We start from the raw sequence: 21,756 nt of genomic DNA, 5'->3' as shown, positions 1-21,756 counted from the left end.
TGTGCTTGAATTCTATGTGTTTTTCTTTAAATGGTTGGAGGATTATCTGAAGCAAATACATTCCCAGGCAGTTGCTATATCTATGATTAAACTTTTTTTGATGACAAGCTTTTGAATAAAAGTGCTGGTAAGTTTCATGAAAACAGTTATGGTAACAGAGTTGGACATTTATTCACATTATTTCCAAATGTGCAAAAGAGAAGAGTAACTAATTTATTTATCTATCCCCCTACCTCTCTTTGTAGCAGAGGAATTCACACTTGTGTACCAATAATAGCCCATCCTCCTCCCTGCTAAACTGTTGTATTCACTTAACTTGCATTCTATTCATAGACTGGTTTTAAAGATATGACTTTGTAGTTTTCTGCAGAGAATCAAATCTTCTCTATGAACAGCACACAATAGCTAGGAACCGAATTTCCAATTTAAAATGTTTCAGTCTCTTGCTAAGCAAGTTCCTTTCAGTTTAGGTATCTGGTGTAGTAAAGTGGAATTGCTTATCACACCTGTTTTAAACAGTCACTTATGGGCACCTTAGACCCTTTGGGTAGATGCTCAGCTGGTGAGAGCCCTACTCACCTTCCTCTTCCCCAAGATGGTGGATAAGTTTATGAGGGCGTCACTTTGTACAGTGGGATGGGGGCCCTGGGCTCTTGCTGGTCCCTGCATGTGCATGGCTCGCTTCCACTGGGTGGGGTTTGTCTAGATCCAGCCACAAAATCTCCACCGTTTGATATGCAGTTTTGCCCCTGGAATATTTCCTGGTCTGGTGTCTTCCAGCTTGTTGGAGGCCTGCTGGTCTTTCCTATGGACTTAGCCCCACCTCAGCTCTTGCTGCCACTAGATGTCTGGTGGGAACTCCTCTTCCATTCCTAGCCCCAGCATTCTGCTCTGCCTCCTGTTGCTAGCGGGCAACTCAGCCTGCAGCAACCCCGTTGGAAGTCCGCCAGCCTGTACTGCCCTCCATCTGTACTCCTCCCCAGGGATCCAGGGAGTGGAATCTTCTGCTAACTCAGACATACATGCTGCCTCCACAGGTGGCCACCCTGGTTGCTGTGGGACACCTGTGCGAATGTCTCTTCCTGTTGTCCAAAAGAGCAAGAAGCACTAAACCATATCTTCCGTCAGCATGACTTTCAACCCATGTAAGCTCACCTTGGCGGTACCCCGGGGCGGGAGATCAGAGTATATGCTCTTACTGTCAGCTTTACTCAAATCCACATCTTCTCCCTGCATGTCCTTGGATTGGAAGGAACAGCTTGTTTTTTGTCCTACATCAGTGGTTCTTAAACTTTACTGTACCAAGAAAGCTTTTAAAAAATGCCGAAGATTGAGACCTGCAGATTCTCAGTCACTGATCTGAATATGTCCTGCACGTAAGAGTGTTTTGCAAATCATTTCTAATGTGCAACCAGGATTACAAAACGTTATCTTGTATCCTGAGTTCTCTCTACTCTTGGCGTAAAATTAAAATCTGTTTTATCTTGTGTATGTATGTGTCTGTGTATGTGCATGTAGAGAAAGAGTGAGAAACTGCAAGGGTGGCCTCCTAATATGTTAAATGGTAACTGTTTCAATTTGGGAAATTTTGACTTGAAGAATCCCTTTGTCCCCCTTAACGAAGTATGGTCTGTGCAGCTATTGTCTTGAAAGAAAGAAAAATCCCCTGTGCTTGTCAGTAGCTCAACATGGCCTCTTTATTTCCCTTTGCACTTTGTCAGTAGCTCAACATTTTGTATTTTGCAGCAATAGTTCAAAAGCCCCCCTCTCTGCCTTAGGCCCCTGGATCCCTCAGAATGCTTCAGGATGCCTAGCGAGAAGGATATGGTCACAGAAAGGCAAAAATGGAAAGCACATTAGTAGAGTTTGCAAAATACAACCTTTGTGTCACTGCTATTATCCACCCCACAGCAAATGAGGCACTTCTAGGTGAAGGGTACATTTATTTGAGCCACATAAACCAAGGATTATAAAGTTATGAAATACGGAACCAACAGGGAAATAAATTTATTTTTAGAGAGACGGAGAGACTTGCCCAAGGTAGCACGATTATGTAAGGTTTTAACCAAAGGCACCGTTTCCGTGGAAGCCAGGAAGAAGGTCTGCGGGAGTAGGGCCAGGAGGGTGAAATCCAAGTGGCTTAAAGGTGACATATGAGCTTTCAACAGAATATAGAAAGAATGAAGACCTGGGCCTGTTTTCTCTCCTTCTTGATACTTCCATGAAACCTATTATTTCATCAGCCTTCTGCAGCCTAATGATGCAGGGGGCATAAGAACAAGGGATGGAGTTTCTGCCAGTAGGTTCACCTGTGCTGTCATTATTTAGTTATTATTCACCAAAGTGCTGTTGATAACTATCTTTTGCAGCAGTGGCTCAATAAACAACTAAAGCAGCCTGGGCAAGGTCGCTCATGCCTGTAATCTCAAGCTTTGAGAGGCTGAGGTTGGAGGATCACTTGAGATCAGGAGTTCAAGGTCAGCGTGGGCAACATAATGAGACCTCATCTCTTAAGAAAGAAAGCCAGGTATGGTGGCACGTTTCAGCTACTTCTCAAGAGGCTGAAGTGGGAGGATTGCTTGAACCCAGAAATTCAAGGCTGCAGTGGGTTATGATTGCACCACTGCGCTCCAGCCTGGGTGACAGAGCAAGATCTGTCTCTAAACAAAAAACAAAAAACAAAAAGAAAAAGAAAACAAATATAGACATTTGTAAGTATAAATGCTAATGATAAACAGACTTTTTAATATTTTGTTTCATATGAGAGAGATTTTAACAGCCACTGGATTGCTTATCTATTAGTGGTTCTTGGTGATTTTGCCCTTCCAGGAGGCATTTAGCAGTCTCTGGAGACATTCTACATTTTATAGTACTTTTCATGTTTCCTAAAGCTTTTGAAAAACTGATCTTCTTAATTGATTACTTATGATGCTTTCAAGATTCGAATTGTTCCATGGTAATTCAACCTTCTCTATATCATTGTTTATTTTCTCTTCTCTGACATTCACGATTTTAGCAAAGTTAAAAACTTATGTTGGGTCACAGACTACTATGATAGAGGCCTGAGCCTAATTATTATCAGCTTAGGTTGTAGAAACAGCTCTTGTATTGACACTAGCTGGATTTATTTTATTTAATTGTTTTGGAATGTGTAAATATGCAGTTGATGTGCCTCAGAGGCCATTTTCTTTCACTTTTTAAAGTACAACTACAAGTTGATATTTTTAGCATTCAGGATTCTACACTTTGTGGACAGATGAACTTCATAATGAAGTATGAAGAACAACTGTACCTTAAAGAAAAAAATAGCTACATCAAAACTAGGTGAGAATGCCCTATAGTGGAATATTTTATGCTGCTCATTGTATTTTACAAGTCATAGCAGTGCATTATGTGGAGAGATGTATCTTGCTGGAAATGCACTTTATGACCTATTTTGTTATTCCAAGAGGATATTCATACTTGATTATCTTCTACTCAATTGTGAAAGCATTTATGCTTTCAGGTATGGTTTCACCCATCATGTGGGCTGGGCTGGTTTCAAAAGTATTCATATGGCGGTTGCTAATTGTAGGATCTCAGGAACTATTAAAAATAAACACAGGCGCCTGAATTCGAGAAATAAAGAAGCTGATTAGGAATAGAAGCACATTGAGACCTTAGCACAGTTGTCAAAATCCATGAGTTTGAGCTGATTAATAGAGCGTATTATTACAGAATGGTGATTTCCTGTTTTCTGGCTTCCCACAGTGCACCAATTAATAATGTGTATCTTATCCACAGGCAGCAGAGGTCCTCCCCTGAACTATTAGCTTCAGCAACTTGCTCTTCTGTTCTTTTGTTTTGTTTTGTTTTGTTTTTAGACAGAGTCTCACTCTTGTCACCCAGGCTGAAATGCAATGGCACGATCTTGGCTCACTGCAACCACCACCTCCAGGGTTCCAGTGATTTTCCTGCCTCAGTCTCCTGAGCAGCTGGGATTATAGGCGCCTGTCACCACACCTGGCTAATTTTTTTTTTTTTTTATTTTTAGTAGAGATGGGGTTTCACCATGTTGTCCAGGCTAGTCTCGAACTCCTGACCTCAAGTGATTCACCTGCCTTGGCCTCCCAAAGTGCTGGGATTACACCGTACCCCACCAACAACTTACTCTCCTGTTCTTGTTTGAACACTTGCCATAACTTGATCTTGAATTCTTTCCTGCAGACATTTAGAACAAAAATCAATGTGAAATATTTGTCAATTACATCTGACCTTGTCAATCTTGAGCAGCTCAACAAATCTCATGCCAGGGTCCTGGCTGATATTTGAGGTTCCAGTCATAGACTGTGAAAGAACATGGTGCCCGTTAATGCTTAGTTTTCCAAATACATAAATAGTTCTTTGTATTTGCATACATTGCTTTACATTTTATAATATATGCTGTACCACCTCATTGGATTCTTCAAATAGCCACAGTGCATTACAGTTATAATTTTAAACATGGATAAAATAGGGTGCAGCCATATTAAATCTAATAGTTGGAGTAGCCTTTTCCAGAATGTTGCCTAACACGTAGGGCATACCTAGTAACTATTTTCTGAATGGATACATATTAGTGCTTGGAAGTAAGAAACATTGTATTGTTGTTGTTTTAATAATAGTTGGTTTTGCTTATGACATAGATAGGTAGGCAAGATATATTAACTAGGTTTCAGAAGAGATTTAAATCCCAATTCTGTTGTTAACATTGTGACCCTGAAATTCTCTTAACTTTTTGGCACACACTACTTATTTTTGGATAAACAGTCTCGGGGAGGAAGTTTGAGTAGATACTATGTAGGATCATTTTCTTTTCTAAATGTTCAGGATCTTACATTTCATTGAGTAGAACAAAGCTTTAATGCAAACAGTTTTGATAAAGATGTAGAAAGACAATGCAGTTTTTTTGTTTGTTTGTTTGTTTGTTTGTTTCGAGACTGGATCTCTCTCTGTTGCCCAGGCTGGAGTGCAGTGGCACCATCACAGTTCACTGCAGCCTCCACCTCTTGGAGAGGCTCATGTCATCCTCCCGCCTCAGCCTGCTGGGTTGCTGGGAGTACAGGTGCACACAACCACAGCCGGCTAATTTTTTTGTAGAGATGGGGTTTCACCACGTTGCCCAGGCTGGTCTTGAATTCCTGAGCTCAAGTGATTCACCTACCTCAGCCTCCCAAAGTGCTGGGATTACAGGTTTGAGCCACACAATGCAATTTTTTATTGGGTTTATAAATTAGGCTTTCTTGTTCTTAACTAAAGTATTTATATAACAATATCACCTGGCTGTGGAGCAGTTATTCTTAGTGAAATTAAAAATAGTTATTGTTCATCTAAAGCTCCCAGGATTACAATGCTCTGTCCTGTTATATGAAATATGTCAGATAATACAGCTGTATTGGGAACTCCCATTTATGTTATTTTTGGGAGTTCTGCTCATGGGCTTTGTATTTAACGTGCAACATATTCACTTAGCTCTTACTGAAGGAGTTAATTATGGAAGAGCAAATGAGAACCTTATCATTTGATTCACAATGACTCAAAATTTTATTTATATTATCCATTAGACATCCCTTGAGTGCCTACTATAGACCTGACACTACATGAGACCCTCGAACCTTAGAGACAAGCTAGACATGGCCCTTGACCTCAAGGAGTTACAGCATGAAGAGGTCACTTCTACATGGTGCTTGAGATGATGTTTAGGAAAACCTTCACAGCAGAAATGATACTTGAACTGTGTCTTAACAGATAGATAAGGGTATTCTAGGCAGCAAGGAAAAAAGTAATTTTGGTACAAGTTGCAATGTGAACACTGACATGGATTCATGAAATAATTGTGAATTTTGGCAAATGGAAATTGTCGGTATGTCACATGCACTAGTGAATAATGCTGCATCACAAAGAGAGGAGGCTGTGGAAGCTGGTGGGGAAGAACAGTAGAAGACTGTGAAGACCATGTTTTGTTCTTTGTCAAGTAGACACTTGGGAGCCATTGAAGAATTTGACTTGAGGAAACACATGGACAGTGCTAAATTTTGGAAAACCTCTATTGGCAATGTAGTGTGGTTGAGAGATAATATTTAGGGGATGATAGACAAGGAGATTTTGAGAAGCTGAACAAAGATGGTAACAGTAGGATGGGATTAAAGAGATGATGGAGGCACATGTTAACGAAAGTCAGTGGAACCCATTTGTTAATTGGAGGTGAGGTTTAAGGAAAGGGAAGTGTGATGGTTTATTGTATGTGTCAACTTGATTAGATTGAGGAATGTCCAGATTGCTGGGAAAACATTGTTTCTGGGTGTGTCTATGAGACTTTCTCTCTAAGAGACTAACGTTTGAATCAGTGGACTGAGGAAAAAACTGCCCACCCCATGTGAGTGGGCATCCTCCAATCCATTGACTGCCTGCCGAAAGGGAGAGGAAGGAAAAGTTCTCTCTCTCTCTTCTTGATTTGGGACATCCCTCTCCTGTCCTTGGACATTGGAGCCCCTGCTCCTCAGGCCTTTGGATTTACACCAGTGTTCCACGCCTTACTGCCCTGCCCTTCCTACCCAGTTCTCAAGCCTTCAGCCTCAGACTGAGAATTACACCATGGACTCCCTTGGTTCTGTTTCTCAGGCCTTTGGACTCAAGACTGAATTACACCTCTGGCTTTCCTGGTCCTCCAGCTTGCAGATGGCCTATTGTGGCACTTCTCAACTTCTGTAATCACATGAGCCAATTCCTATAATCAATCTCATCTATCTATCTATCTATCTATCTATCTATCTATCTATCTATCTAATCTCTCTCTGTCTCTCTCTCTCTCTGCCTACCTACCTGTCTCTGTCTATCTATCCATCTATTTATCTGTCATATTTCTATCTATCTGTCTATCTGTCTGTCTGTCTATCTATCTGTCCATCCATCCATCCTATTGGTTCTGGTTCTCTGGAGAACCCTGACTAATATAGGAAGAGAAATGGCCAAGATTGTGATTTGAGTCACTGGGAAAGGAGGAGAAGGATGTCACATGGAGGAAGTTAATAGTTTTAGTGTCATAACTCAGTTTGGGGTATTGCAGGACATTTCTTTGGGTAGATCTAGTGGGTAGTTGAACACATAATTTTCACAGCACATGGAAACTTCCAACTCTTCATATTGATGGAGCCATAGTGAGATTCTAAAACCATATTATGGAGGAATTAAGAAAGCATCAAGGATAGAATGTTGGGCCAGACAGGATTGCAGGAGTACACAAAGGGAATTGAGTTTACTATTTAGAGTCCAGACTCTCACGCTATCAGGGAAAATCTTGGGATAAAGTAGTACCTGGAACTAAAATTCCTGCTTTCCAGCTAAGTAAATTCAAATATAGTTTAGAGAAGGAAACGGCTGAAAGATAGAAAAGAATATGGTGGAAAGACCGACCTTGATTCCAGAACCGCTTTGGTTTTCTTCCTTCTGATTTAGAAGTGGGCCGTGGCTTCCCGCTAGCCACAAAGTCACTACTTTCTGCATTCATGTCTGTGTCCTAGTGATATCTTACTTCCTGAAGGAGTAAGGCCTTGCCTTATCTCAATCCTGCTTCTGGTCCCATAAGTGTACCCAGTTATTCCATAAAGTCTATTCCACACTGTCCTAAATCCAGGCTCCTCTCAGCTTGCAGGTGTTCATAGTTTAGACCACTGGCTGACCTGCCTGATATTACGTGACTTCCCATGGGTTCACTTATGCTAGTATTAATTTACTGGATTATTTGGGTCTGGGCCTCCTTGAGTTGGTTTGTCCATTTCTAACTTTATACCCATAGCTCTGCATTCTTTAGCCCTGTAACACTCATCATCTGCATAGCTTCTTAGTATTTATCATATACCTTATTATGCTATTCTTTTTTTAAAAGCTTTTGCCTTTAATTTCAACACCTATTGTATTAGTCCATTTTCACACTGCTGATAAATACATACCTGAGACTGGGCAATTTACAAAAGAAAGAAGTTTAATAGACTCACAATTCCACATGGCTGGAGAGTCCTCACAATCATGCCTAAAGGTGAAAGGCATGTCTTACATGGCAGCAGACATGAGAAGAGAGCTTGTGCAGGGACCTCCCTCCCTTATAAAACCATCAGATCTCATGAGAATTATTTACTATCACAAGAATAGCACAGGAAAGACCCATCCCCATGAATCAAATATCTCCCACAAGGTCCCTCCCACAACACGTGGGAATTATGGGAGCTACAATTCAAGTTGAGGATTTGGATTGGGGACCTAGCCAAACCATATCACTTGTGAAGTCAGAGTTGAGGTATTGCAATTCTGTTATCATTCTCTTCCCCAGTCCCCCTGCATATACAGTATTTGCCAAGTACTATTGAAGGTGGAGCTGATCTAGGTGCAGATCTGGGGGGATAAATTATTTGTGGTCCCATCTAAAACAGGAGTAGTAGCAAGATTCACTTCTGTATTAATTCATCAGGTGCTTTTGAGCTCCTAACATATGTACAGAAGAGTGCTGGGCACTGTGGAAGATTCAAAACTCGATCACATAGGAACACTGCCTTAAAGAAAGCTGTGGCCAAACCCATGGATTATTAGGGCTAGAAGTCATCTGAGAACATGATAAAACTTCACATTATTCTCTTATTTTTTTAAATTTAGTTTTAAATTAAAACCAAATTTGTGTTCATCCTTAGTTTAGACGTGTAATTAAAGCAATAATTATAGGCTTCAAACAACAGCTACAAGAAAACCCCGAAAATAAAAGGACACATGTGTACACTTGTGCTTAGAGATGGTAAGCACTCAGCCAGTGACTTACATTTTGTCATTTGACATGGCAGAGGTCAGTAGTTACACAATGTTATAAAACATTAAAGATAAGCCTGTCTTTACTCTGAATTTCATCATCACAAAGTTGTAAGTCTGACTAAAAGAGCCAAGGTAACATTGAAAGATATTGTTCAGCATTTCCAAAGATCATTAACTCATAATCTTGATTCTAGAATATGCTTGTTTTTGGCAATGACATCTTTTAGAATATTTGCTTTAGAAAACTATTTTTGTTTACTGAGATTTTGAAACACATTTGCTATAGGAGGTACAGTTGCCCACTAACCTGAGAAATAATTAATTTTTGATAACCTTACTGATCTAGTTACACTCACAGTAAACATTTTTCTTTTGGTAAAAAAAAATATAAATATATAATATTTGTTCCTTTTTTTTTTTTTTTTTTTTTTTTTTTTTTTTTGAGGCAGAGTTTCGCTCTTGTTGTCCAGCCTGGAGTGCAATGGCAGGATCTTCACCCACTGCATCCTCCGCCTCCCGGGTTCACAGGATTCTCCTGCCTCAGCCTCCCAAATAGCTGGGGTTACAGGCACCTACCACCACGCCCAGCTAATTTTTGTATTTTTAACAGAGACGGGGTTTCACCATGTTGGCCAGGCTGGTCTCGAACTCCTGACCTCAGGTGATCCACCTGCCTTGGCCTCCCAAAATGCTGGGATTACAGGCATGAGCCACCATGCCTGGCCCAGGTTCTTCATTTTTTAAAAATCAAGTTCCAAAACAAATGTGAAAAATTACATAAAAGGGAGTTTCCCGGACAGAGGTAAAGTCAAAGCTGCATACAGTCAGGTGTTCATTCATTGATTGGTTTATCCATACATTCATTCATTTATCCATCTATTCAGTTGTCCTTCCATCCATCTACCAACCCACTCATTCCATCCATCCATCCATCCATCCATCCATCCATCCACCCACTCACTCATCCTTCCATCCATCCACCCACCCACTCATCCTTCCACCCATCCATCCACCCACCCACTTATCCTTCTATCCCTCTACCCACTCATCCATTCATCCATCTATTCACCCATTCATCCTTTCATCTATCAACTCATCCATCTATCTACTCACCCATTTGTCCATCCATTCATCCGTCCATCCATCCATCCACTCATCCACCCATCCATCTGTTCACCCACCCACTCGTCCTTCCTTCCACCATCCATGCATCTACCCACCCATCCATCCATCCATCCATCCACCCACTCATCTTTCTATCTACCCACTCACTCATCCTTCCAACCATCCACCCACCCACCTGCTTATCCTTCCACCCATCTATCTACCAACTCACTTATCCTTCTATCCATCCACCCACCCACTCGTCCATCCATCCGTCTGTTAACTTATTCATTCTTTCCTCCATCAGCTCATCCATCCATCCATCCATCTACTCACCCATTCATCTTTCCATTTATTCATCCATTCACCCACCCATCCTTCCATCTATCCATTCATCCACCCACTCATCCATCCATCCTTCTGTCCACCTACCCACTCATCCTTCCATCCATCCATCCAGGCATCCACCCACCCACTCATCCTTCCATCCATCCATCCATGCATCCTCCCACCCAGTCATCCATCCATCCATCCATCCATCCATCCATCCATCTATCCATCCATCCATTTTTTCATTAGTTAATGAAAATTATCAGCCAAGAGCAGATATTATAACAGTGTGTCAGGAATTGTGTTCGATTCTGGAAGTAGAAAGGAAAGATGCTTTTTTGGATCAATTGTTCTACAGGTGGGCTTTCAGAGGAGTTTCTGTATATAGCATAAAGAGTTCCTCAGCAGAATTTTTGAGACTTACCATATAATTCCACAGAGGCATTTACTAAATCTTCCTAAAGTATCTGGATTGCAGGGGTTAATCCACTCACTTGTTTAAGAATGTAACTGAAGATGGTAACTGCAAAAGGCATAAAATGAGCCTTTTTATGTCCCACTCTAACAACTTTCACCCCTAGTCAGAGCACCCGAGAGGCATCTGACCCAGTGAAGCCAGAGGCTTCTAAGTAACTGTTGGAATGATGTGTTAACAGTCCATAGCTGCCAAATAAGAGACCCATATAAAAGACCAAGCTTGAGGTTTGGGGCTCCTTAAGCCAAACATGTGACAGGAGTAATGAGGTGTTTAGCATCTGAAAGGGACTGACAGCCCTCTTCTGGGTAAGTGGAAGGAGAGGCACTGGATCCCATTCTTTAGGAGCTGTGCTTCTGTAAAATAGAAGTTGGAATCCAAAGCCAGTGAAATATGAATTAAAGAAGATGAGAGAAGCCGAAATTTTACAGAGAACAAAGATAATTTAATATTTGAAGTGAGTGGTGGCTTTTGGGAAAATGTTGAAAATTCATTAAATTGATAGCTCATTAAATTAACAGATTTGAATGTGTACTGGCATTTGCCCTTTTATTTATTTATTTTTTAGAGATGGAGTCTTGCCGTGTTGCCCAGACTGGAGTGCAGTGGTGCAATCACAGCTGGCTGCAGCTTCAAACTCCTAGGTTCAAGTGATTCACCCACCTCAGCCTCCCAAGTAGCTGGGACTATAGGTACACGCCACCATGCCCAGCTATTTTGTTTTAATTTTTATATTTTATAGTGATAGGGTCCTGCTATGTTACCCAGGCTCATTTATCCTTTTAAGATGAGACATTTATGTCTACATTTCTGTTCCTTTTACAACTTTCAAGAAAGATGCAAGACGCCCTGTATCTTCCAAATATGACAGCAAATATATCCTAATATAAGGACTAAATAAGATGATAACTTTTAGAAAATTCGGTTTTCAGAGTAAACTTTTTATGGATTTGTAAAATTTTCTTGCTCAGCAGTGTCAGTTCTCACATGGGTGGTTGGGAAATACTGTCAACTGATTTCCACAGGTATTTTTAGGGGTGGTGGTGTGAGTTTATAAACTTATTCAACTCATCTTATTGGAAACTCTCTTTTGATTGCTCTCATATGTTTTAAGAAAACGTTTCATGATTTTTAAAAAACAGATTTAAGGGGTAGAAGTATAGCTTTGTTCCATGGATATATTGAGTAGTGATGAAGTCTGAGCTCTTAGTGTAACCATCAGCTGAATAGAGTACATTGTACCCAAAAGGTAATTTCTCATCCCCTAACCCACCTCCCATCCTCCTACCCTTGTGAGTCTCCAGTGTTTATTATTCTGTTCTCTGTCTGTGTATACTCATTGTTCAGCTCCCACTTATAAGTGAGAACATGCAGTATAGTACTTTCTGTTTCTGAGTTTTTCATTTAAGATAATGACCTCCAGTTCCATCTATGTTGCTGCAAAAGATATGACCTCATTCTTTTTCATGGCCAAGTACTTTTCCATGGTGTGTGTGTGTGTGTGTGTGTGTGTGTGTTTGTACGTACGTATCATTTTCTTTATCCATAGAATCAACCTGGCCTAATTTAATTTTCAATATAAAAAAATCTAAAATTAGAACTGCTATTCTATCCAGAAATCCCACTACTAGGTATCTACCCAAAGGAAAACAAATCATTATATCAAAAAGACATCTGTACTCTTGTGTTTATCACAGCACTATTCACAATAGTGAATATTCACAATCAACTTAAGTGTCCATCAATTCATCCATTATCCATCAATTCACCTATTCATCCTTTCATCTATCAACTCATCCATCTATCTCCTCACCCATTTGTCTTTCCATTTATCCATCCATTCACCCACCCATCCTTCCATCCATCCATCCATCCATCCATCCATCCATCCATCCATCCATCCATGAGATCTCACCATTGCACCAGTGCAGGCAACAAGAGTGAAACTCTTGTCTCAAAAAAAAAAAAAAAAGAAAAGAAAATTAAATTAACTGGTTAGTTCACCATATCTACTAGACTTTCTTTGTCCAGAATGATATTTAGTTGCATCTGAAAGTTAAATCCACCTTAAAAGATTAAAGGGACACCACTGATCATAGTTTTTAAAATGTCCTTCAGATGTAAGGACACTGGAGGAGATAATCCAAAAATGATGAAAGGAAGGGCAGCATTATTAAATAAGTAAAGCATTAAAGATGACTACTTGGATAACTGTGATGGTGCTCAATGTGTAAGATTCAGTGTATTTGCAAAAAAAAAAAAAAAAAAAAAAAAAGATCTCCCTCTTTCCTTAGAGACACATATTGTAAATGATTTAATGTCTTGGATTGTTTTGATGTCATACTAGGGACATAAACAACAGCTTTTAAGAGGCAGCACCCTCACTGCCCATTTGCCAATGTTCTATTCTCACCCTCTCCCATTCCTAAGGTGCTCATCAAACTACCTTGAACAGCACCATGCACTTTCATGCCATTATCAATAGGCGAACATCTTCCCCAAGCCTACGCTATTATCGGCTGGGAGAAGACCTACAATCAGTGTTTAAAGAAAAAAATACAAACATTTTCCAGACTGGAGAAATGTCCATTTAAATGTTACTGAACTAAACTAATTATGGAATGTTCTAACCATCCAATGCTGACATTCCCTACCTCAACATTATACAAATAAAGATTATGGTGTGTTTAATATGGTGCCTTGCAGCCAGGTGTTTAGTATTGTATTTGGTTTCTTGGTATTTGGAATTTTTATGGTCGTCATTACAGTAGGAAATTTCAAGGGAATCATTTTATGGTATATATTTTACTTCTTACTCATGCCTTGGCTTCCAACTCTACAAGAGTCACTTACCTTTACCTTTGTGAATTACGTGCAGATATTTTCAAACCCTTCTTTGTGTTCTAATTGTTTTTGGCTTCAATATGTTACAGCAGAGCCAAGCAGAATAGAAAAGTAAGTTTTAAATAAAAATCAGAAACTATTGGATTTGCCAAATGCTTTCTCCTTCATTTATTTGGGAAATAGTCTTGTATTTTGCCAAAGTTTGTAACAAAATTCTAATGACCTTTAATATATCTCCTTTTCATCACTTGGCTAAGTGTTCAACATTTTTCATGTGCATTCAAAGAGAGGGAAATGTTTTCATTATAAAAATAGAGTTACTTACCTACTCTGGTTTCTACACTTTCAAAGAGCTTAACAACAGGTTTTGCAATTCTGTAAGTAGAAAAGCCGTGGATTCTCCTGGTCCATTCAGCCAGGGTATTCACTGTGCGCAGACTAAAGTGGGAGAGAGGTGGTGAAAAGACAGAACAAGAACAACACAAAAATTTAATTTTTAATCTTTGGAAATTTGAATCTCAGAGAAGCAAAGATTACAGACTATTATACTTAGAAACGATGTAATGTTTCCAATTCAGCCGTCTACCCCATTCACAGACACTCTCACCAAAACCCCTACAGAGTCCTTTATTCAAGAATACAAGAACTCACTACCTTCTGAGATGGCCACTTCCATTTTTTAACAGCGTTAACGTTCCTGTTTGTTCTGAAATAAGATGCCTCTCTGGAATTATTCTTCTCTGTTTCTTGTGCTGACCTTTCCAGCAATGCTGAATATTTTTAAAAGGTTTCTGAATGAAACAGCCTCTGATGTCTTGGGTTTATCATTGTGCCTCCACTCTAGGTTTTTCCTGCATTTTTCCAAATTCCTCTCTGAGTAGAGTGCTTCCTGTTCTCTCACAATTAGGTTTACCCTTCGGAACACCTACCCCGCTTGCCAGTACTCATGCCAAGAGGCCCAGAACTGGATCCAGCACCCTAGGGGAAGTCTAAAGATGTAGAGTGGATTGGGCGTACTTTTTTTCCCTCGATGTTCATAGTTCCATAAGGAAGTCAGAATTGCATTAGCTTTTGAGACAATCTTTCCACTGTTGAATTATATCGAACTTACAGTGATGTGTCTTTTCAGGTAATTTTATATACCACTACCCCATATCTGGGATTTATGGATTTTTTAAAACCATAAATTTAAGACTTTACATATTTTGCTATTATGTTAAAAATATCTATGGAAAATATCATGTTTATAAAAATCTAGTAAAAAAAAAAAAAGCCAGGCTTTGTGGCTCGCACCTGTAATACCAGCACTTTGGGATGCTGAGTGGGAGAATCACTTGAGGCCAGGAGTTCCAGACCAGCTAGGGCAACATAGTGAGATCCCATCTCTAAAATAATTTTTTTTAAATAGCCAGGTTGGTGGTGCATGCCTATAGTGCCAGCTATGCCAGAGGCTGAGGCAGGAGTATTGATGCTTGATGCTAGGAGTTCGAGGCTGTCGTGAGCTATGATTCTGCCACACTTCAGCCTGGGTGATAGAGCAAGACCCTGACTCTTAAAAAAAGAGAGAGAAACAAAAAGCATAAAAAATAGTATGGTGTTGACCGGGCACGGTGGCTCACGCCTGTAATCCCAGCACTTTGCGAGGCCGAGGTGGGTGGATCACGAGGTCAGGAGTTCAAGGTCAGCCTGGCCAAGATGGTGAAACCCCGTCTCTACTAAAAATACAAAAAAAAATTTAGCTGGGCATGGTGGTGGGCACCTGTAATCCCAGCTACTCGGGAGGCTGAGGCAGAGAATTGCTTAAACCTGGGAGGTGGAGGCTGCAGTGAGTGGAGATTGCACCACTGCACTCCAGCCTGGGCGACAGAGCGAAACTCTGTCTCAATCAATCAATCAACCAATCAATAAAATAGTATGGTGTTAGAGATTGGGGATAGACTTCTTTATCCTTTTGTTGTTATTTTTGAGTTTCTCTTAATGTTGATATAATAGTTACGCCCTCGCAGTAAGCCTTGAAGCATTAAGTCCTCGGCTTATTGCAATGACTATTCTAGCTGCTGATATTCCAGGGAGCTCCTGATTTCATATTCTTGTTAGTTTTCACCTGATTTCCCCTGTTTCAGGCTCTCCCTGCATTGTCTTTTCCCTTCTGTTTTTCCTCAGTCAGCACCTGCAGGTTTTCTCTTCTCTGAGGTTCCCATTCTCACACCAGGTATTCTCTGCAAATATAACCCATCTACTCCCAGGAGTGACTTCAGCTACTCCCACCTGTGGCCAGTGGGACTCATGTGTCTAGCAGAGCTTCTTCTGGGATAAAACTCACGATGGTCTACTTCACCTGACTTCTGTGTATTCTCTCTGTGTGAATTAGTAACCTGAGACAAGAATTCCAGTACAAGTAGTTTATTTGGGATGGGTTCCTGGAGAAGAGTGAGGAGGGGAGTGGGAACTGAGACACTAAAGAAGGTGGCCAGGAGGGTGTTTGTTATTCAGCAAGTTATCCTTCTGGGTAACTACAGGGGAATCTTCCCTGGGAATTCTGGAAGGCAAGTGGAAGATACCCCAGAATTAGCCTACCTGAGGGCACAGGGGATGGAGCATTTCTGCAGACTCAGCTTGCATCAGTCACCAGCTGAGAGCTCTTCTGGGTACATTCATTCCAAAGCAGGTCCACACAGGTATTACAGGCTCTGACATGGAACTAGCAACAAGCAGAGAAATTCAGTGCTGGCTGTTCAGTGAAGCTGAGAACGAATGAATGGGTTCTCACAGCTTCACCTCTTTACCCATGTTTATTTATATCTCTTTCCAAATGTAATGACCTTTTGAAATATGTTTATATGTGGGGTCTAAGTTTCCTTTCCACTGTGGATCCTCTAGAAATTTCTGGAAAATTCTGAAGCTTGGGGGTAGGGCATGAATTAAATTCCAAAGACATTTCTGGAAAGTTCTGCATCTTGGGGATTTGAATTGGATCCCAAGAAAATTTCTGAAAATGTGAGTTCAGGGTCTGAATTTTGTGCATGCACACATTTTGTTTTCTTTCTTAATCTGGTAATTTTGATGTGCTAGGGAACTTGACGTGAGTTTCCCTGCCTCTGGATGGTGAGCACTTCGCTTCTTCTTTGCTTTTAAATTTTGAATTCATTCTCTTTCCCATCACACACACACACACACACACACACACACACACACACACACACACACACAGAGAGCACATACCCAACACTTCTCAGGTATTGGAAAACCTTCCCTCCTCCTCTCTGATTCTGCTGCTCTCCCTGCCTCCTTTCCATTTCAGTTTCCCTACTTCACAGTATGTTCTTGGACACATCCTGGGGTTAGTGGAAATGAGAACAAAGGGAACATTGAGCCTGGGGAGTTTGAGACACTGCAAGGCAGCAAGGGGTCAGGACCGGACGAGCAGGCGGTGTGGGCTGGATGCAGCTTCTCTGAATGAAAACCAGCGAAAACTAGGTCAACAACCTCGTGGGGACATTGCAGCTGTTTGGTCTGGACTCCACCACAGCATCAGAGCTCGAATAATCATGAAGCTCAGGTGCTGTACCCAGCCCAGCACAAGCTCTGACAGCAGTCGTTCTTTTCAGCTTTAACAAATCCCTATGGACCCCTCCTGTGAAGACCCATCCTACAGAACCTTCCATCCCAACCCTCTTTGCTTGCCATTCATAGTGTCCCGCATTCTCCAAACTCGGGCTTCAATCATTATGATTCCGTTTGAATGGTTTTGGCTGGGGAGTTAACTAGAACTTATGCATAACATATATAAGTTCGATATATATATATAGATATATATCAGAAAAGATTTAAGATATATATATTTTATATATATATAGTCTAAGTGAACATTGTCACTTTGGAGACTTAGATTTTATATATATTAATGTATTAATATAATTAATATATAAATATCAATATAATATTTATATATTAAATATTAATATATTTTAATACAGTGTATTAATATATAAATTAATATATGATTATATAAATATATATTTTTATGTGTGTGTGTATATATATATTATCTAAGTGAACACTGTCACGTTGGGGAATACTGCATGGACTCAGTATAACCAACCAGAGTTGAATGGTTTGTTGAAAAGAAATGAGCTAAGCTTTCTCCTTCACACTGTAGCACTACATTCCCACATCTATCTTAATCTATTCATTATCACCACACATGCATAGTTTAATGGAAAACATTCAGAGACATTTGGAGGCAGTAAGTATAACAGATATATATGAGCTAATAGCATATGCAAAATGTCCTTCACTACCCAAACTCTTGTTAACTGAATACTTGTTATTTCAGCTCATGAAACAGAATTTTTGAGATGGGATTATTTGGAGATACAGGATTATATATATCTATATACCTATCTATCTATCTATCTATCTATATATATATCAGAAAGGAAAGATTTAAGTTTTGTTATGCAGAAGTTCTAGTATGCATAAGTTTACATATAAACTTACGTATATGTAACACATGTATATTTTACATGTGTTACATATACATAATTTTGAATTATATATACATATATATAATTCCTGTTGAAAAGGAATGAGCTGTTATTTCTGCTTCACACTGTAGCACTGCATTCGCACACCTATCTTAATCTATTCATTATCACCACACATGCAAAGCTTAATGGAAAACATTTGGAGACATTGCAGTAAGTATAACAGATATATATGAACAACATACATAAAATGTCCTTCACTACCCAAGCTCTTATTAACTGAATGTTTGCCATCTAAACTCATGGAACAAAATTTTTGAGATAGGATTATATGAAGAGTATTTTCAAATATATTTTCCCTTGCTTAAATAAAAACTGAATATCTGACCCCAGGAACCAAGCAGTTTTGGAAAAAACAATTCTTTCACCACACTTTAGAGATGGACCTTGGGCATAAACAGTCATTTCAGAATATAACTTTGTAAAACTGTAAGACTTTCTCAGAGGTACCAGAACCCAGGTAATTTGCTACATAGTACTGAAGTGAACCAGTTTGGTGTAAAGTTATAAATAATGGAACTTCTTCCCATGGACAAGTACATATAATTGGGTTCCGTGAATAGAACTTCAGTACCAAAGGCCCCAAGCATCTGTAACATAAACCAGCTTCTATCTAATAATGCAGCATAGTCACACTCAATAAAAGGTGTTTCTGAGATTTCAGAATCTTGAGAAGTGTTACTATACGTTTTTATGAATACTCACAAGAGAGATTCTGCCAGAAAATGTTTCTAGGAGAGGATTTAGCACATGATCAATGTTGGTTTGGCACAAGCTTTTGTAGGTTATCGCAAGTGTCTTTTATAGATGTTCCTCTTTTCTTTGTCTTTAAATTCATACTTGGTTTTCAATGGTTTAGGAAGAATTACATTAATTAGGTTTTAACAATCACAGTCAAGAGGCCACCTACTTTAAAAGCATCCATTTGATGCCAGTGACACTTCGGGGGGAAAATGTTATTTATATTCTTAACCGACCATCTTTTTGTTTCTGACAATTGAGCATTGCCTATCATTGCTCTTTCAGGTGTTTTGATTTTACCTCCAACAACCAGAACAACAGAAGCCTACATTATAAGATTTCACTCCTTTTCCCTAATTAAAACAATAGGACACTGTTTTAATCCAGTGAAACCATGAGGATTTTATCCCCTACAATGAGAAGCACACCTCAGAATTGCTATGCTAGTGGCTATGGGAATGTGAACAAAATGCTGTTGCTTCTGACTTTGGAGTCGAATAATGAAGTGTCTACAAATGAAAACCATTGCTGTTTAAATTCTTGGATAACATAAGCCTACTGCTGGCTCTAAAAACGTTAAGCAGATTCTGTTCTTGGGGCAAGCAAACAGATAGGAGTTAGTCATCTGTGGACTGATGATTAGTACAGTGTGATTTAGAACTAGCATGGGCATTCCTCCTGTTTGTGAGCCATAGTTTAAATCCAGTTTTGTTTCATTTCACTGAGCTAAATGGCTACATCTTTTTCAGATAAAATTTCATCAAGTTTTAAAAGTGTCAGCCAGAAAACATCCCTACAATGTACAAATAGAGACATATAAATGTTAAATGCAGTATTTTTTTCTTGTATTAAATTAGGCACCCGAGGAGGCATATTAATACTTTTGATCATTAGAAGACTATTTACACTGCAATAAAAAAGGGGGGAGGGAAGCAAGCATCTTTGTTCATCCCAGTTTATTCAGCATCATAGGAAAAGTAACTGAGGCTTCCCACACGTGTGAATTTAAAAATGTGTAGTTATTAAAGGGTATTCATCCATTTTGACAGAAAAAATATTTATACAATATGTCACTCATCTCCTTGCTCCTGCAATAGAACCTGTAAACTTTATTTGCATGTTGGTCAATTCTGCTTAAGCATATAATGTAGAGGTCGTCCTCAAGGTAGATTGATCTGCATACGGCTGTTTGCCTTTGTATTAATGGTCCTCAAATGCCTTGTTTGTTGATTACTGGTTTTATTTTATGGTTTTCCTGTTTCCTGTTTCACTTTCAGTCTTGAGACTGCTATGTTCTTGCAGGTTTGCTGCAAGCCCCTGTGACTTGCCAACATTGTTTATTTCACTATGTAACTGAAACTGAATTTAATCGGGAATCTTGCCGTGTATCTGGGAACGTCACCACACCCATTTTTAGGAAATCCTTGGTTTAAAAGGTAGAAACCTTGCTTCCTCAGTAAATCCCAAAGTAACAGACAGCATGGGACCTAAGAGGGTCTCACCAAGGTTCCTGTGCCGGCACAGAGAATGCAGAGGGTTCCTGAATTCTCCAAGCTGTGAACACCAGGAAGAGTGATTCGTCCAAGTTTGAAGGGTCATGAGGACATGACTTGCTTTTCTAAATACCCCTGGGTGGACCCAGGTCCGAATCCCAAAGCTACTGAGTCAGTTAGCATTATGCAACAAGAAGACACAGATAGCAGCAGCTTGAACAAGTAAAAGTTCATCTGAACTCACATGAAGTCTGGAGGAGGCAGTATAGGGAGGATATGGTGGCCTCATTAACTCATCAAGGAGCGGGACTTCTTCCAGGTCTTCACTCCACTGTGTCTCATGTGCTAATAGGGGCTGTTGTAGCACTAACCTCCACATACACATTCAGCAAAGCAGAATAGAAAGAGAAAAAGCAGAAGGAGACCATCCCTCCTAACCCTCTCATGCTACTATGCAGAAGTAACACTCGCTTTCACCCATTGACCAAAACTTAATCAGACAGCCACATCTGTTTGCAAGGGAGGCTATGAAATATTATGTACATATAGGGATTCTGTTACTAAAATTTAGGGCAAAATTACTAGAAGCCTCTGCCATGTGAGTCTCTGTATTGGCTTTCATGAAGGGCAGAGGCACCAAGATTTGATTGGGTTTCAGTCTGTCCTTGCAGGTTCCTGCCCCTGATCTCTCCCATGTCATGTTCCTCTTCCCTTCCTGAACTCCTGCCCTGTGGATGCCTAGCTTCAGCATCAAACTCAAAAACAGCACCAAAGCCTTACAGAGACTGCTCAACCAGCTCCACGAGTGTGCAAAGTCAGAGCTCTGTCATAAAGACCTCTAACTGTATGTATAAGTATCTAATAACTGTGAAGAGATATAGATAGGTAGATGTATATCTGATATTGATTAATCAATTTGTCTACCTCTAGGTGTATATGCATATATTTATGTGTACTATATTGGACAAGAAAATATATATGCATGTGTCTGTGCATGTCCGTGTGTGTGTGTGTACATGATGTAGATATAGAATATATAGAGGACATATAAATAGATATGTCATATATATGAGGTATATAAAATATTGATATCTATGTATCATATATTTCTATGAATCTGTATAGCTATATATCTGTAGATATGTAGATATATTTACATGATATATATACTTTATATACTCTTGATATAAATAGCATGTATATAATCATATTTATCCGTCTCTCTGTATCTCCTGTAGATCTATATTTAAATATAGATAATAGATATCAATACTGTATATTCAGTATTGATATTGTAGTGGTATGTTTCTCTGGTGGAACCCTGACTGGTAAACTCTCCCTCTAGCAGCCACCTGACACCCACTTTTTTGTTACTATGTAAGTCCCAGAATGCAAGCTCTGAAACTTA

General features: G+C 39.6%; 1 long non-coding RNA gene across 4 annotated transcripts in view; it reads left to right on the top strand.

Annotated features, from left to right (window-relative positions):
• LOC105478095 (uncharacterized) overlaps nt 1-21,756 on the top strand; it is a 512,132-nt gene that overhangs the window by 85,464 nt on the left and 404,912 nt on the right. The window contains exon 2 of one of the 4 annotated variants that reach the window (XR_011618287.1): nt 1,038-1,145. The exons of the other annotated variants lie outside the window; for them this stretch is intronic. This is a non-coding gene — a long non-coding RNA (uncharacterized lncRNA). The remainder of the gene's footprint in view (nt 1-1,037; nt 1,146-21,756) is intronic. 4 annotated transcript variants of the gene reach the window in all.

Source organism: Macaca nemestrina, chromosome X (assembly GCF_043159975.1).
Source record: "Macaca nemestrina isolate mMacNem1 chromosome X, mMacNem.hap1, whole genome shotgun sequence".
Taxonomy (NCBI): domain Eukaryota; kingdom Metazoa; phylum Chordata; class Mammalia; order Primates; family Cercopithecidae; genus Macaca; species Macaca nemestrina.
Note: the sequence above shows the minus strand (reverse complement) of the source record. Positions and strands in the feature narration are given on the sequence as shown.